The sequence below is a fragment of the Archocentrus centrarchus genome, chromosome 2, assembly GCF_007364275.1.
Source record: "Archocentrus centrarchus isolate MPI-CPG fArcCen1 chromosome 2, fArcCen1, whole genome shotgun sequence".
Taxonomy (NCBI): domain Eukaryota; kingdom Metazoa; phylum Chordata; class Actinopteri; order Cichliformes; family Cichlidae; genus Archocentrus; species Archocentrus centrarchus.
The window spans coordinates 23,740,239-23,758,011 of NC_044347.1; positions in this window are offsets into that span (position 1 = coordinate 23,740,239).

The window sequence follows — 17,773 nt, forward strand, 5'->3', positions numbered from 1 at the left end:
ACACCCTTGCCATCCACAGGGATGAATAAACCACAGATGAGCAGCAATCTGCAGGGAGTGCACACACACACACACACACACACACACACACACACACACACACACACACACACACTCAGAGCTGAAACACACACACAGATGTCCACATACACATACAAATGCACAAAAAAGAAAGCATACACTCAATAGAAAGACTCAAAATATGTAACGTGGTCAGGCTTCGCGTATAGCTTGGTTGATGCAACAGTGTGAATGATGGGAAGGACTGTCATAGATGCTGACTCTTTTGGCAGTTTTTGTGCGTGTGTCTGCCGGTGAGTGAGTGCTTTCACTTTAGTCTCCTCGCCCTGCGACTCGCCGCATGACAAACGCCGCATCTATTCATCCGACATGCTTTGCGGAACGTAACAGATACGAGACGGACAACCGTGACCAGCGAGATGCATGTCCCTTCAAAGAGTCTCTACTGGGCCGCACTTGACAAGCTAATAGAGCCGGTTTGTGAGTGATCGAGGTCCATTGGCAGGGATAATGACCAGAGATGAGTTATGGAGTTGATGTGCCCTCTTCTGAGTTGCAGGGTAAAGACACAAACAGAAAAAATAAATGCGCAGTGGCAAAAAGATGCAGGGTCATGCGCTGGATGCAGTGCATATGGGCTGACATGAGGTCTCAGTCTGTTTCAGTCTCAATGACAGACCTAAGTGTGATCCCTTTAACTTGTGGACAGGCAATTTATAAGATATTCACCTTGGGAGACTATTTATATATGAACAAGCACCAGAGAATAGCCTACTTACTCCAGGGGGCAATGCAGCATGATTGACTTGGCTTTTCAGTGAGTGTTTTGGAGATCTACCAGTGCCCTCTTGTGTCTGAAATCCAATCCCACAGCTTGAGGAGCTTCTGCAGAAAAAAAAAAAGGCTCATATTTATTTGGGGTTTTACTCAAGAGAGGTGAGCAAATTAAGCGACTTCTTAAGAGCGAGCTTTTGAGCGAATCTGTAAAGTCTCAGGTGATATTAGATAGATGAAGGGAAATCCATTCCAAGTGGTACGTTGACCCGAGGGAGTCACTTTGCAACCAAACCAGCAGAGCACCCTTCAGATCCTCTGTGTGTGTGTGTGTGTGTGTGTGTGTGTGTGTGTGTGTGTGTGTGTGTGTGTGTGTGTGTGTGTGTGTGTGTGTGTGTGTGTGTGTGTGACATTATTGCACAGAGTAATAGCGCTTCAACACAGGAGGAGGTGGATGGAGTTCAAGCTGGGTTAAAAGGCAAAGGAGTGAGAGCTTTGGGTGACTCAGCAAGGCTCATAAATGAACGGGCACAAATTAGGCCTCGTCAACCTTTGTCTCATTCACAGAAGCTTTAACTTTCTGATGTCTAACCCATCACAGGGGTAGGGTTAGTTCTAACCCTATATGTTGTGGGGAAAAGGCCTGATAAGACCTAGAAGAACAAAACATATCCTAACAGCATGTGGTTAGGAGTTAGGGGTTAGTGTTAAAGTACTGATAATGAAGTCGGCTCCAAGGCCTTTGTTTTTTCAAGAGTCCTTGACCATTTCTCAGAAGTGTTGTGCTTGAACAAAGGCAGTTATTTGAGACAGATCTCTGGAGAAATACCAAGCAAATAATGTCAAGAAACAAGTAATTATTTCATCCCAGGCAGCTAATTTTCAGATTGTTTGGCAGTTTGAAGGAAAGTCAAGTTTTAAAGATGAATGCAAGCTCAATATATATATATATATATATATATATATATATATATTTTTTTTTTTTTTTTTTTTGAAATGGTGTATAATATTTCATCTTCTGTCGAAATTCTCCATAAACAGAGTTGCTATAATTTATGTTCAAGAATGAAGACGCTCCATTGTCATTCCCCCTGCATGTCTGCAGTATAGATTCAACAGTGTCTAACCTACAGGGTCACATTATTTTTGCCTTGTTATCCTGGTATAAAATGAGGCTATTTCATTGCTTTTTGATGTTTTTCAGTGAAATACTCATTTGAATATGGTCCAGAACCTGAACCCTGTCTCATCTGTCACATCCAGACTGGACTGATAATTTGATTTCATGCAAAGAAGAGCACAAAATCCAGCTACAAGTAAGTAATTGCTTTTCAATATTTACCCTTATCTTTCTTGCTCCAAACTAAAACCAACTTGTGGCATTCAGCTACAGAGTAGGTCAGCTGTTGCACAACACTGATTTACAGATATAGATGGAGGAAGTATTTGCCCTTCCAGATTTCTTTTTTTTTTATTGCATATTTGTCACAGTTACATGTTTCAGATTATCATACACATTTTAACATTAGACAAAGATAACTTGAGCAAAGGCAAAAAAACAAAAAATAGTTTTTAAAGGATCATTTCATTTATTAAGGAAAGAAGTTATCCAAACCTACCTGGCCCTATATGAAAAAGTAATTGGCCCTTCTTGTTAAATGGCAAATTAACTGTGATTAACCACATTTTTTGGAAAGCTGTATTCAATATCTCTAGCTACATCCAGGCCTGATTACTGCCAGACCTGTTGAATCAAGAAATCATTTAAATATAACCTATCTGACAAAGTGAAGCAGGCTAAAAGATCTCAAAAAGCAACACATCATGCTAAAGAAACAGCTGAGAAACAAAGTCACTGACATCCACCAGTCTTAAAAGGTTACAAAACCATTTTTAATGCTTTGGGACTCCAGCACAGTGAGAGCCATTATCCACAAATGGAGAAAACTTGGAACGGCAGTGAGCCTTCATAGCAGTGGCCAGCCTACCAAAATCACCCCAGGACAGCATCAGTGACTCATCCAGGAGGTCACAAAAGAATACAGAAGAACATCTAAAGAACCACAAGCCTCTCTTGCTTCAGTTAAGGTTACCAAAAGAACGCAAAGGGTTGTCTCACATTTGCCAAAAACCATTTTGATGATCCCCGAGTCTTTTTGGGAAAATATTCTGCACACTGACATGACTAAAGTCAAACTTTTTTCCAACAGTCAAACTTGGTGTTGGTAGTGTGATGTTCTGGGGCTGCTTTGCTGCTTAAGGACCCGAACAACTTGCTTTAACTAATAGAACCTTGAATTCTGCTCTCTAACAGAAAATCCTGAAGGTGAATATCCAACCAGAAGTGCCCATATTTGGATAAACAGATGGAATGCTAACTGATCAGCTAATGCTAGCGCATTTGGTTTTAGCTAGTTTGGTTAGCATACATCAGTTAGAAACTGTATAGGTATCTTTGCTACAACAACACCAATGCAAAGTTAGAAAAGCCCCCAACAGCACAAAGAAAGATGAAAGGTCCAGTTTATCGACACAAATTAGCTGAGGTGAAACCTAGCTGACCGCTGTTAGCTGTAGGAGACTGTGTCGGGATCTAGCTTGTCAATCAGAGCCCCTAATAATGCATAACTTTAAACCTTAATGTAAATTAAACTGGTGACTTTTTAAAATATTAAAAAAGATCAATCACCCTGTCCATCTTTTTAAATTGCCAGCTCACCACATCTCATGGCTAGCTATGCTAAATCTCAGCTTGTAACAAAGGTCATGAGTCAAGCAACCATTTAAACTTTTATTATCTTTCTTGCTCAGTTTACCTCAGTTTCTCTCTCCTGAATTTCAGAAGGGGTAAGCAAAATCATTTTAAGTGAACTGTTTAAATAAACGGAAGGAATGGTGTTAAGCATTTTTTTCCCCGGTAAATAAGACTCAGATTAATAATATAACCAGCAACAATGATGTTAACAGCTCCTTAACACCAGAATTTACAGTGTGCAATAGTGTGTAACCAGAGTTTACTGTAGTGTAATTACTAGAAATATTTATTAGGAAACTGTATGAAGCCTACAATATAAAGCTGTTGACAGAAGAAATGCAAACAGCCACATCCCTGCCAATTATACCAGCATATTTGTCTCACCCACTCTATACAATAATACCAAGAGTCACATCACATCCAGACTAAGGCTTCATTGCAGCATAATTAGCTTTGAGGTGGTGGCTGAAAGTAAACAGATAAACTAATAGGAAGATACACAGCAGCTATAAAGAGATCATTTCTGACTGATCAGGGTAAAATGGGTGACTCCAGTGCTCCCCTCAAACAGAGGTTTCACATTATGTTTTGCTTGCTAGGTAATTAGGTGCCAGATTTTTTTGTGTCTGAAGTACGCAAAGCTTGTCTCCATGAGGATAGCCTTGTCTTCTGTGTATGTTTGTGCATGTGTTAAGCTCCATGCTCATCTGTCAGCTTATATGTACCTGTATGTGTGTGTGTGTACTTTTGGGCAAATCACCTTCATTATAAATGTGTCTCATTACAGTAATGAGACGATTTCATTATCACTTAAACGACCTTGTCCCTGGTGCTAAACAAGGCCGGCTGTTACAAACCCAGTGGGTTTCTTGAGTTGAATCGCAGCAGGGGGCCAGGCAGCAGGGCGGCTAGGCAGGTGCTACAAGCTTTAATTTGAATGGAGACATCTAACTCAAGTGCACAACTGTACTTCAGTTAGGTATGGGTACATCTGATTGTCATAGTTTTTCTTACCATTATATAACAACTATGAGGCTATCCTTAGTGGCCTTTACAGTTGTAGACAAAAATTTACCTACACTCATAATGAGCATGAAAGTCATGGTGAGTTTGGGCTTTTAATGATTTCTTTGAACTGTTCTTTTTCCAGAGCGGAATGATTGTACAGCATACATCTTTAATGGCTTTTAAAAAAAAAAGAAAAACATGAATTGGGTGCAGAAGTGAAATTATTTTGGATTTTCTCTAATTCGCATAGGGTCAAAAGTATGCAGATAACCCCACTAATATTTGGTTAAATGTCCCTTAGCAAGCTGCACCTCAACCAGGAGCCTTTGATAGCCATCAACAAGTTTCTGGTATAATTCAGGCTGGATATTTCACCATTCTTCATGGCAGAATTGGTAGCGTTCATTTGGTTAGTTTATTGGCACAGTCAAGGCTTTTAAGCATGGTCCACAAATTCTCAATAGGGTTAAGGTCAGGACTTTGGTTGTTCCATTCTACAAGCTTAATGGGCCATTTCTTAACAACTGCAGAATCCAGGACCATCAGTTTCAACAACTGTATGCAAGTAGAAGTTATTCAGATGTGTCACCATTTTGCCGAGGTCTGGAAGAACACGCAAACTGTCACCCTCAGATGAGAGGAAATTGGTTAGGACCCAGGTTAACAACCCAGAAACCACCAAGGTACAAGCCTGCCATTACCTGGAAACTGCTGGAACACCAGCATCACTGTCTACATTGAAGCGAGTTTTACATCACCATGGACTGAGACATTGCTGACCAAGGAAGAAGCCCCTGCTCTGAAATCAATGCCTTCACACTCAACTGAAATTTGCAGCTGCCCACAAGTCAAATGCCTTCTCGAGAAAAGTTTTATGGTGAAACGAGACAAAGATTGAGCTATTTTCCCACAGTGACAAGAGGTATTGTATGTTTGGAGGAGTAAAGGTGAGGCTTCCAAACCTAAGAACACTATAGCAAATGTTAAGCATGGTGGTAGTAGCATCATGCTCTGGGGCTGTTTTGCTGCCAGTGGTACTGGTACATTGCACAAACTGGTGAGAATAACAAAGAAGAAGGACTACTTCCAAATTCTTCAACTTCATCTCAATTCAACTGCTAGATGCTTGTAACCTGAATACAATTTTCAGCAGGACAATGATCCCAAGCTCACATCAAAGCTGGTTTTAGAATGGATAAAGCAGGCTAACATTAAGCTTCTGGAATGGTCTTCCAAAAGCCCCGACATCAACCCTATTGAAAATTTGTGGCCTGTAGTCAAAAGCCAATGGGTGTTAGGAGACCAACTAATTTAAATAAACTTTACCAATTCTGCCAAGAAGAGTATTCAAATATCCAACCAGAATAGTGCCCTGTATGGATTAGAGAAAATCCAAGCTAATTTCAGACTTATGTGCCAAAGTCTTGGTTTTTTTAACATCACTAAAGTAATATGATGTGTTTGCATATACAAGCAAAACACAACAAAAAGAATAATCATTTTTAAAAGACAACATTTAAATTTTTTTAGATCTGCCATTGTTCGTGTACTTTCTGAAATAGGGTTAAGTACTTTAAATATTGTTTTTTTTTTCTTTTATGTTGTTCATCTTTGCACCTGTGTGAAAGCTATGGTTTCCTTTCTTAGTCAATGTGTTTCTGAAATGTTGCCATATATTTTTGGTTGTTTTCATGTTCTTTAAGTTTGCTGTATTTGGCACCTCCGGGACACCATACAGTGATGTTCTTTTGTAATACTTACATTAGCTCAAAGAATTTGACTAAATTGCTGTTACGTCTACTAGCTAGCTGAGTTCCATAAAAATTCAAGGAAAAAAGTGCTCAACTCTAGATGGAATTTAAAATGTATTTCTAGGAAAGAGGGTGTATGGCTGCATCTACACGATGCTGTTACTGTCTAGGATTCTAGAACACCATGGTTAGAAAAAGGTTCTCTTATACCCAAACCAGTTCAGCAAGACTAGGTCATGATTTTGAGCTTTAATATTTATATTATGAAATACTGGAGTCTTCATAGTATCCAGGAAAAATCCCTATTTAGAAAACCATATAAATACATGCACACCATGGACATACACTTTCTCTTTCCTAAGCTCTACCTGGCTGCCGCTAAGATCTCCTCTCATCCTTGCTAAGCACTCAATCTGTTTGGTGAGTGACCTTTAGTTGTTGGAGAGCTTATCTCCTGCTTTTAAAGCACCCTGCACCCCTGAACTAATCCTTGGAGCCAAACACTGCCGCCCTAATCCCCACTCCCAGAGGCCCTCATCCACTGTTTGCTTCCACTCTAATTGTCTTCAAAGCACTCCAAGGCTCATTCGGGTTTGTTTCCCTGTCTGTGTGCTGTATATGAGTAAATTTACTTATCTATGGGTGTATCCAGGCATCATTACCTCGTTTCTGTATATCTGTTTCTCAGGCAGTAAAAGCTTGGTCCCAGTCATCCTGAGTGTGTGTGTGTGTGTGCGCGTATGTCTTTATGCATTTGACTGGTGACCAGGCAGCCATCAGGGTGCATTTAGGAGGATTGCCACTGTGTAGGAAGGGATCAAGACCAGAGTCAGAACCAAAGCTGCACAGGCACAAGCCCAGAATCAGCATTCAGCAGGTTAGTAGTGTGTGTGTGTGTGTGTGTGTGTGTGTAGGTGTGTGTGTGCGTGTGTGTGCACATGTGTGCATGCATGTATGTGTGCCACAAACCCAAGGGTAACAGTTCCTGGTCACAGTCCGTGGATGAAAGTAATTGCCAGTGGAGGGCAACCTGCAGCTGAGGCCCAGAGTTGGTGCGTCAGTGTATGTGTGAATGGAATCGTGCTTTTGTGGAAGCAGAAATATGCAGTGCTTGAATTAGGTCATTAACTTGTGCACACTTTGTCATTACTGCACAGCCAATGATAAACTTGAATATAAATGCAGTATGCCTTTACAAGTGTCTCAGATGTAGCAGCAGCAAAGATTCTTCTATTGGTAAAGTGGTGGGTAAATGCCATCACAGTGCAACGCTGATACTGAGTCAACAGATAGAGGCAGACTGGCTGGGTCAGAGTGGGTGTGGACAGATCAGCGCCGTGTAAAGCAGTTTTCACGGCTGACTTCGTCTCATCCATGGACGCCCTGAACATTCCACTAGAAATCTGCTCAATTTTTGAAGCCTGAAGCCTGGTTTCACTCAGGTTTGACCATATTTAAGGGCTAAAAAAACAAAGAAGTCAGAAGGATTTTACTTTAAAAATGCTTTTAAACCCAACAGTTCAACAGTAAATTACTGTAAAAACATTAGGAAAACTAGATAATATCATAAAAATGAGCAAAAGTACATACAAAATAATTACTTTTCTTAGCAACACAGGTATATCTGACTGCTTACTATTACATTTTAAAATGATTTTTTGGGTGTTTCATATGTAATTACATTTGTTGTTGTTCAGAGGAAACTGCCCCAGATGGTTTGAGAGATCAACAAATTATAATTAATGGTGCAATGGAGGCTGCAAGCACATCTATTTATTTTTTAGTCCCTGCTGTTCTGCCTGTAACACACACACACACACACACACACACACACACACACACACACACACACACACAAAGCTTCTATTAATTTTACTGCAAATATCTGAAAGTCCAGTCTATAACAGGTGTGCCTCCATACAGAAATAATTGTACAGAAAAATATCATGAAATATAGATACATTTATCACAGAGCATCATGAGACATCAAGCAGAATGGAAGAATACACATTACAGCAGGCATGAAGGTCTAAGCTCAGAGTTTCATAAACTCCCTCCTACGTCAGATCTCCAGTGCACAGACATCTTTGAAGATGTAGTTTATTAGTTTATCCCTCTGAGGGAGGGATAAACTAATATTGTCATTGGTGACAACCCCGATCCTAACCCTGACCCTAACATTAACCCGAGGCAATCAGATTGTTTAATTTTTAGTTTTTATTAATTGTTTTTCTTCATTCGGTACAATAATTATTTCAACTGACACACAGTTAATTCAAAGCTTTTTGAATGGACCGGTTCTTACACTGCTTATTCTACTCAGGCACTTTATACAACAGGCCTCACTCACACCCCATTCATACACAACTAAGTGCTTTCTAACATTCACACTCCAGCGAACATATCAGAGAGAAACTAGGGGTTCATTATCTTGCCCGGGGATACATTGGCACGCAGACTGGAGCAGCCAGGGATCAAACCACCAACCTTCTGATTAGTAGGTGACGTGCTCTACCTCCGGAGCTACAGCCACCATGTTTTTGCTTCCAAAAAAAAGTCTGTTTTGGACTTTCTGAAATATAGGGTATTTACTAGGGTACGGCCATAACTGACATTAAGTGACCAATACCCAAATTCCAAATTTTATTCACAGATGAACATAGAAAACATATCAAATGTCAAAAGTGAGAAAATGTACAATTTTAGAATTTTTGGCAGAATTGGCAGAATTGAATTTAACATGTAGGAGTTGGGACAGGGGAACAAAAGGCTGGAAAAGTAAGCGGTACTAAAAAGAAATAGACACATGGTTGAGTATCTCAGAAGTAAAGATGAGCAAAGGTTCACCAATCTGCAAAAGACTGTCTACAAATTGTGGAACAATTTCAGAATGTCGTTCCTCAACATAAAAATTGCAAAGACTTTGCATATCTATAAGTAAATAACATTACCACAAATGTGGGTTAAAGCTCCGTCATAAAAAAGTAATATGATATGATATATTTTCTATGTTCTCTTGTGAAGTGTGTATGAGATTAGCAACTCACTGCATTCTGTTTTTATTTACAGTGTGCACAGTGTACCGAACTCTTCTGGAAATGGGGTTGTAATTATGGCAGTAAAGTCCACAGACGTGTTGAATAAAACACACTCCGAGTTGGTGGTTTAGGAATCTAAAGACAAATGTTAGTTTGATCAGCCCACGCGATCGCCGAATGCTCCGGCAGCAGCTATCACAGCCGTGAGGGGTTTGTTTAGCTAACACTAAACCTGTTGTTCTCACTTTAGTTTAAAGCTTTTTCTCCGGTGTTACTGTTGTTGTGTGAAGCCAGCAGAGTGTGCAACAGTGAATGGGAAAAAAAAAGAAAAAAAAGAAGAAGCCTGCAGTAAACTGACTGAGCTTGTAAAAGCATCGGCAAAGGTCACGGCCGTTTGGGAATTTAATTATTTACATTTTGTCATGATTATAGTTTTCACAGATTTTGCCAGGGAGATATAAGGGTAGTCATAAAAATGTTTGGGTGGGGATTGAAAAATTAGCTCCTGCTTTTAGTCCATAAAGCAGGAAAGCAAGCACTGCAGGCTGTGCATAATGTACAGTATCCAAATGAAAAAATGCATGCACACATAGACCATCACTACAAAATATATTGCTTCTGCCAGGACCCACTGCACACGTCATATTTTATATTAAGGTATGCACGTTCTGTTTATCCAACACAATTTCTTAACAAATATATTATATATATTTAAATATATATATATATATATATATATATATATATATATATATATATATATATATATATATATATATATATATATATATATATTTTTTTTTTTTTTTTTTTTTTTTTTTTTTTTTTTTGGGAGGTTTGGAGGATAATTAATGGAATCAATCTAACTTGATGCTGAGAAATCTGTGCGACAGAAACAAGAACAGGATTTTATTTTCTGGCAGGACCCCTTTGGGTCAAACGCTCTTATGCCAAATGACCAGCAGAGGGCCACAAAACCCAATAATTGATACCACTCATCCCTCCAGCCTGCAATGGTCTGCTGAAGTTTAATTTGGGCTTTTGGGAAGTAGTGAAAATGAAATTTCATCCTTCTGATATCTTCCAAAATCTCAAGACAAAAACGCATGCTTGTTCATTTTTGCCAACAAATTGCATTCTACTCATCTTATCCTCTGGAGTTTGAATGCAGCCTGATATTTTTGCAATTCTAAACACGTTTTCCTAACATTTCTTGTGACGTGTCTAATGCTGCTATATGCATGCATGTTTCAGCAATTAATGAAACACAGCAGCTCACTTTATGGGGCAGAGACCCCTGAACTAAAATGGCCACCAATTACACATTGACCCAAAGTGTCTCTGTGTTAGTCCTGCAGAATGTAGGCTGAAATTCAGGACAAGAGCAGACACAGAGAGAAAGGGAGAGAGTGCGGGGGGACAGACATGCAGAGCGACAAGCACCGCGAGCGAAATAAAACAGGAAATCAGAGAGCAATAGACCGAGGGACCATGTGGCAGAAGGCTAGGGCCCGAGGCTCCCCCAGTCTCTCCCAAAGCTACTTCATCAGCAAAACAAGCTGTCCTCTTTCACCAGAACTTACGTCAGCCGCGCTCACGGGTCACGACGGGTTCACGGTTTGCTGTGTTACCTGAGAGTGGCTCATAGATCACCAGTCAATAATGGGAGATGAAGAGTAGAGGTGGACCCCGACCCGATCACAATAGCGTCGGCCCCTTTGTTGAAAACACAAAAGCAGCGTTAGGTTTTAATTAAAAGTTGTCCCAGGTGAACAATAAGCAGGATATTGCCCAGGTAGTCATCTTTTGTTGCAGTTTGTTGGGGAGGGGGGGGTGTGGTGCGTACATGAGGATGACTGGAGCGGCGTCAAATGAACATCTCTGGAGAGCAAAACAGGTGTTCAAAGGATGGAAAATTGCAAGGCCAACGTTATCAGTATCTTTCATACCGCACTCATGACTCAGACGGGATAGGTAAAAGAGGCATGATGCTAAGGGGAAGGGCACCGGATGACAAATGGGATTGGATTGCTAATAAGATTTTTCTCTTTTTTTTGGCTCAATAATAGATCAATGGGGTTCAGGCAGCATGAGTAATGCATGTGGGAGACGAGTTCGCTTGTCTTCCACTCAAGGACAAAAGGCTTCCATGCACAGTGTATTTTATGATGAGGGTGTAGTTGATGCAATTTAAAATGGTTAAACAGATCTAATGGTGGAATGTCGGGGTATGTCGGCTTCATTCAAATTAATCAAATTGTTAGTACGTGAAGGTTAACGTGATGTCAAAAACACATCTTATTTGTACCCCGCTGCTGTAATACATAAGCTCCACTCATACCTCCTCCAAACAGATTATGATTTGCTCCCATAGAAACAAATCCTGCCCATGCTCACCATGATTACCATGTAGCCAACTTTTTCTTTATGAAAATAGTGCTTATATTTGAATTTTTGCAATGGAGCAACATTGTCAGAAAACCCAGACTGATGATCAAATGTAGCTAGGACTACTGTGACACTTGGTCACTGGTTTGGAAGTTTTGATTTTAGCATGTTAGCCATTGTTGTCTTTGTTGCCATTACATGCTAAGTAGTGCTAATCAATTTACAAATTAACTATTACAGTTTTACAGTGGAAGAGGTCAAACTTTCTGCTAAAGCTTATCACATGTCACAGGAATGCTAACTTTCTTTGGTATATCTACAGCTATTGTAATGATCTATAGCTATACAGCTATATCAAGCAAAACCATTTGGGCATTAAGCTCAGTGACACCAATGGGTAATGTGGTATAGCTACATCCATCTTTATGGCACTGACTCACTTTTGGAGTTGACTTTAATTGACCACTATAAGAACTGCAGTTTTCTTTTTTTTTTTTAAGGTAAGTATGCTACACCTGACGTTTGTAGAGGAAATAATGTAAGACTTGTGCATTTCTGTTCTTTCCTGTCAGATCTTGGTACTGACCCAGGTAGCCATTGGAACCTGTTTTCTTACACTCTGTCATACATGGGAAGTGTGTCGCCCTGAGGGGAATGGGATCAAATCCGACACCTGCCATGTTCCCCCGTCCTGGTACGTCTTTGCATCTGGCTGCCGTGCGTTCACCTTTGCCCTCTTGTCACAAATGGTGTAAAAGTAAAAAACTGAAAACAGAGCACTCAGAAAATATCAAAGCCCTGTCAGAATTAATGAATAAAACTGAATGTAGATGCTGAGATGTGCAGAGCATCTTTTAAGAAAGGTTTACACTTGAACCGTGACTTTAAAGTCCGCCACGCTGGGCCATCGGTGACATTTAGTGTAAGAGGATCCAGTACAGCAGGAGTCACGATAAAAGTATGAACAACAAAGAGGCTTGAAATTAACACAAGTGGTTAATTCCTGTAGCGCTCAAAGCAGTTCAGGTTCAATGGTCTGCAGCGCTGCTCTATTATGCCTTTGAAATTTTTTTCCTTTTGCACATTACTTGAGCAAACAATTACAGTATGCAGTAAAGTGTCTCATTACAGACTGTAAATCCTTGCTAAACAATTTGGAGAGGTAGAAAACAAACTTGTTAAGAAGGGTTTAACAATAGCTTGCTGAAGGGTCACATATGCTGTGGAACATATTTATTCTTGCCTCATCATGTCTGTGAAGCTGATTGACAGTTAGTGTTAAAATATCTTTAATGACTGTGTTCAACACCTCAATTAAGTGTTATCCAACCCAAAAACCCTCGAACTGTTGTGGTGCTACATGGCACAATTTTTTTTTACTTTAGTTCAAAACATTGTTGGCTATCATTGCATAACACCACAAAGACAGGTTGGACTGCCGGAGCGTAGCAATCAAACATCCTGCAAGCCTGGACCTGAGTCAAATTAGCATGCTTTCCTTTACACGGCACAGCCTCATACTTGTTTTTCAGAAAGGCAGGGTTTGGAACTGAGGGGTAGTATTCTTTTTCGTGACACTGCTAAGTCATTATGTTAACATAAGGCAAAAGTTGCTGAACGGGCACTCAGGTGATGAAAGGGCCTGTCATCAGACAGCTTAAACGTCAGCCTGTGTAAATAGGAACCAAGTTGCACAAGTTTGCCTCAACCTCATTATGTTTTCATTTTGATTGATGTCGTATGTATTATTTAATCCTTCTAAATATCACTCAGGTTGTTTACATCCAAAGGAAGTCCCACTGATTCTTGATTTGCCTTCCCTCCTGTCTCTACCCTAGCGTAAGTTTCCATCATCCAACAAGTCCATCCACCGATGGAAAAGTACAGGACTTGTTTGGTTAGAGGACCGTGAACACGAAAAGGTTTTTAAGGTGATAAGAGTAAAAGCCCTCTATGTGTTTGTGGGTGATTGGGCACTCCATGGTCTGATGCTTCAAGCTAACAATAGCTGAGTGATAAGAGACAACCAGCGATATCAAAAGTATAGAGAATGACTTCTCGCCTGGATTGAGGCACCTCATTGCTACAGCAATCTTTTTTTTTTTTTTCCAAGAATCACACTAAAGGAACTTTAACATCAGAACCAGACCATAAAAGCATTTGCGATTATCAAAAAGACTCTTGGCTTTGGGAAGTTTCCGGTCGAGTAGCTCTGCCAAAGTAGCAATCAGGCTGATAACAAGGATACTTTGGTTGGACAAGCTGCTCTGCAAGTGCTCTTCTGGTTAGCCAGAGGGGTACTCTGGGGCACTCAATTGCTCCCCTGATTAAGTATGCAAATGTCACCTTAGTGGGCTAGGTAACAATTCAGCCTGTGTAATGATGTGCAATAAATAAAGCAGCACTGAAAATACGATTGTTTTTGCATCCGCAATAAATTATATTTAGCCTCTGATCTGTTCTTGGGGAGAACAGTAGCAAGACCTAATCAAAGAACAGAGCAGACTTTAACAACAATGGCCATGACGGAACATGACATCGATTAAGTTGGAGCTAGTATGAATAGCACGGAGCATTAAGTGCTGGGATGCGGGTAGGATTTCAAAGTGGCTAATGCAGGAAGTAGCAAAAGTCAGCTGACCCGACAGAATTACTGGCTAACCAGGATTCTGCAACCTACCAGAAGTAATGCTATGCTCAATTTTATGAAAGGCTATAGGGTGAAATTTGAAGATATAGTCAACTTTTACCCATCAAAGAGCAGCAGAGGCATGCAAATGAGCTTACAGGGGATTTCTGGACATCTTTATCTCTGCTTGAACTACACAGCTCAAGACTTTACTGGCATACTAGCATAATAATCAAAGCTCAAGCTGTTTGCAATCAAGTTACCTTGTGAAGCCATGGAAGAAACACCACAAGGAGACTGCAAAAACTAGCTCGTTAGCTAGCTTGCTGCGCTTCCTTTCAACATTGACTTCCTGTTGCTAGTGAAGATGGACAGTAAAGACAACACCATGCTAAAGAAAGGCTGATTTATCTTCTGCTTGTCAGTGACATACAGCTTGCAGAGCTATCTCCACTGGATCTCCTGTTTGACACATTCATCGTCTCAGTCACAATAAAAGAAGAGGTAAAAACAAAGCCACTGCTCAGCACTTTAGATCTATATTTCAATCAGAAAGGAATGCAAGTTGTGCTACATAGCTGTTGTGTAGAGTATTATAAAAGCAGTCTAATGTGGCAGTATGTAAAGTGGTGTTGCAGTGGCACCATCAGTGGGGAATACATGATGCTGAGCTGTAAACTGAAGTCTCCTCCACAATGTGCGAGTCAGTCATTACATTGTTTAACCGCACAGAGCTTACAGTCCAAGTATAAAAGCGTTACACAAGACTTAAAATACAAATTTCATTTTCTATTTGACTAAAGGGTGCAGCCTAAATTTGAATTGTTGGGTTAGATTATTTTACTGAGTGTAAATATCACGAGGATGTTTGTAAAGGTGGAGCATAATGCATAATATGCAGCACTTTCAGAGAGGGTGGAATATGATTATTTTTGTCCAGATTTTTGGAGGAAAAGTACATGTTTTAATCAATGCAGAAGAGTGCAGATCACTTGAACATAAAAAGTCCCATTTGTAATATATTTTTGAAACTTTTAAAATGAATGTTTTGAGCTCCAACAGCATGCAATGTTTACTGACCCTAATCCCACACAGCTCTCGCTTGCAGACTTTTACTTACACGACCAGTTTTTCCACGACTGAAAGCTCGAGGTGAACGGCGAAAAAGACTCGATGGGATTCTAAAGTTTGGGTTGGAAGGCCTGTTTCTGATGGGTCTCCTTTTTGACAGGAGAAATAGCAAGGAGCAAGACTAAATTTACCCAGTCTGGGCCTGGCAAGACCTCTTCTTTTTTTTTTTTTTCCTCCTTTTCCTGATGCAGAGCATGTGAGACATCTCAGACTGCAGCACACAATTTGTGCAGCAGAGGACTGTGGGTGGGCCAGCTCCTTGGGCCAAGACAAAAACACACACAGATGCAAAAGGATCTTCATTATTTGTGAAGAGATTCTCATTGCAGATAAGCTAAAGCCACTCTGTCTTTGGAATCTCATCACGCGGCAGGGTTTTTACTCTTGGCTTCTTGGGTTCTGTGGTCCTACTCTGAGGATGACTAATAGTGACATCAGAAGGACTAAAAGGTATATCCCTCTGCAAAATATATATGCCTTTAGGTCCAAACAAAGCCAAGAAATCATCAACCATATAATATGAGTTTGCTACATTGCAGCAGAAAATACGTCCTTGATGGAAGGGGGGGGGACAAACAGCTGTGGAATACATTGATGATAATTGTGCATGTTGTTACAGAGCTATTATGCAAAATATTATATAAAAAATCCTGTTTACCAAAGGAAGGTTCTTCAGAAGACACTCAAGTTTCTGAAAATTCAAGCCTGAAAAAAGCTGCGACTTGAGAGCTCTTAAATTATGCATAAGAACAGTTGTAGCTGAGAAACCGGCAAACCTACATATACATTAAATAACTACATTTCCTTACAAAAGCGCACATTTCTTTAGCATTCAGCCATATTTTCAACGCACGCCTAATGTGAGAAGAGTCAAATGAAGTCTTGGTTTTGCCTTTGGCTAATGCCGCCATGCCCTTAAATGTCTCCGGGCTGTCTTTCGGCTCACATCCTCAGCTGCTCCATCAAACAAGTAGGAGGTATGTAATTGTGTGGACACAATGTTGGATGTGTCCCTGTCAGTGTACTATAGAAGCAACAGAGGGGTAGCATTACACTTAGTACTGATGGGAGCCCTCGGAGGACACGGGCTCACGCTGTGGATGCTGCGGAGCTTTTTTCCGCTGTTAAGTAAATGATGACTATAATGAAAAGCGGACAGATGTTTTGCCAGCAGACACTTCCTTTGCGAGTGCCACCCTACTTTTCTGTTTGTGAGTTTTTAAATCACTGTTTCCAGTACACAAAATGCTACACCGGGATGCATACACTGGAGTCTGGAGCTCCTTGGCTTAGTATTTGAAAGTCTACAGCGGGGAAATCTTGGGCGACCCCAGTAAAAACAAACATTAAAAGAAAACCAGGGTTTGGAAGGGAAAAAAAAAATACTACCCTGAAATGGAATTAATTCAGCTGGAGCATCAGTGTTTACAGACAGAAATGCATCAGAGGAAACACTACTGTACTACTGACTAATTACTTTCAGGACACTGCTGCATGCAAATACTGCTAAGTTATTTTGTGTAGCAGAAGAGTTCTCTGTAGTGGACATGAGGGAAAAAAGAAAAGAAAAGAATAAAAAAATCCTGAAGTCATGCCTTTACTCCAAGAAAATCTACAAAACTTGAAGTGAGAAGTTCATGTAGGAGTTACTTTCTCTACAGTGCAGAAGAAAGTGTACTTCTACCTGTGATGCAAGGTTCATGCTAGTGACAGCCTGAAAATACACTCTATTGTCAAAAGTATTCACTGATCTTCACAAGTTCACACATGAACTTGAGTGACATGCAATTCTTTATCCACATGATGCCAGCCCACCCTTTGCAGCTATACCAGCTTCAGCTCTTCTGGGAAGGCTTTTCACAAGCTTTAGGAGTGTTTATGGGAATTTATGACCATTCTTCCAGAAGTGCATTTGTGAGGTCAGACACTGATGTTGGATGAGAAGGCCTGGCTCACAGTCTCCGTCCTAATTCATCCCAAAGTTGTTTTGTCAGGTTGAGGTCAGGACTCTGTGCAGGCCAGTCAAGTTCTTCCACACCAAACTCGCTCATCCATGTCTTTATGGACCTGCTTTGTGCACTGGTGTGCAGTCATCCCCAAACTGTTCCCAGAAACTTGGGAGCATGAAATTGTCCAAAACATCTTGGTATGCTGAAGCATTAAGAGTTCCTTTCCCTAGAACTAAGGGACCGAGCCCAACTCCTAAGAACAACCCCACACAAGAATCCCCCCACCACCAAACTTTATACTTGCAATCAGAAATTTAGACTTGTCCATT